The following is a 1,702-nucleotide window of genomic DNA, read 5'->3' on the forward strand; positions in this document are numbered from 1 at the left end:
GGACCTGTCTCTTATACACATCTAGATGTGTATAAGAGACAGGTATAGATGACGTCATTCACAACCAATCACCGGGGGAAATCCACGCACCCGTGGAAGACCCCATGGGGAACCCCGGATGTACCGAGGCAAGATCGACATAAATCCCCAGTTCGACGCAAATCACCAGAGCGATCGGGAGAATGCTACTCTTGCGGGGAGGAAGGTCACTATAGAAATGATTGCCCAAACCGACAAGCCGTGGAAAGCTCTCTCAAGAAAACAGTGAGGATAAGGAGTCCAGGCCGTGAATCTAATTTGTCTTTAAACAATTAAGGGTCGAGTCCGACCATAAATCATTGTGTAACAAACAGGGCGAACTCGCTCTTATTAGTGTGGGTCCAGTTCGTAATGAGGATCTGGAATCATTAATAGTTCAGAGAGTAAAATCTGATTCATTGTTACACACCAGAGTTACCATCGATTCGACAGTGATTGATGCGGTAGTAGACTGTGGGGCTACCGTGAGTATTATAGCTGAGAACGTTTATCGTGCGCTTAATCCTGAACCACCTACGGTGGGTAAAATTAGACTCTTAATGGCAGCCAAAGGTGCTTGCATGCTAGGGCGAAAAGTCGGCCCGGTACAACTCAAAGTGGGAACAACCAACTACCCCATGATTTTGCATGTGGCACCAATAGCAGATGATATGCTATTGGGTCTAGATTTTATGAAGGGTAATCAGGCGGATTTAAATATAGGTGAATTGAAGTTATAAATTGGCGACAGCACGGTTCCATTGTACAGCACGAACGAAACGTGTCCGCCATCAATATGTAGAGTAGTTGTGCAGAAACGGCGAGTGATACCATCTAATTCTATAACATTTGTAAAATGTCATCTTGAAGCTGATCATTATATTATTGAACCTATCTACATCAAAGTTTAATAATACCCAAAACTCTACATACCTCAGGCGATTCGCCTAAAATTTGTGTGGTTAATACCACTGATAGGTATATTACGTTAAGTCAGGGACGTGGAATAGGTACTGCGGAGGAAGTGGATGTCCAGGTTCCGGATATTAGCTCATCTCCATCTAATTCTGGTACCGGTAATGATGAAATGGCGAATACGCCAGAGCATGTAAGGGCGATGTGTAAATCGTCAACGGAAGTCTTGCCGGAGGACCAGAAGGAACAAGTACATCATCTCCTTACTGAATTCAGTGATGTATTTGCGAAGAATCAGTTCGACATTGGGGAGGTACCCCATATTGAGCATCGCATCGACACCAAAGATGCACCGCCGGTTAGACAACGTTTACGGCGTACTCCACTACATTTTGCGGGAGAAGAGAAAAAAGAGATACAATGCTTCAAGGTGGTATAATTCAGCCTTCTAATTCTGAATGGGCGTCAGCGCCCGTCTCGGTTCGCAAACGTGATGGCAATGTTAGATTTTGCATTGACTATCGCGCTTTAAACAACGTTACAGTTAAAGACGTTTATCCACTACCAATACTTGATGATTTGCCTAGATACTTTAGCTGGAAACCAATGGTTCTCTAAATTAGACGCAATATCTGGGTATTGGCAGGTCAACCTGAACGCCGAGGACCGCAGGAAAACTGCGTTTGTAACCAAGTATGGTCTTTACGAATTCGTTAAAATGCCGTTTGGTTTATGTAATAGTCCGGCGACTTTTTCAAGAGTAATCAGC

Source organism: Anneissia japonica, unplaced genomic scaffold (assembly GCF_011630105.1).
Source record: "Anneissia japonica isolate Jap-2015-1 unplaced genomic scaffold, ASM1163010v1 scaffold20767_len33848_cov98, whole genome shotgun sequence".
Taxonomy (NCBI): Eukaryota; Metazoa; Echinodermata; class Crinoidea; order Comatulida; family Comatulidae; genus Anneissia; species Anneissia japonica.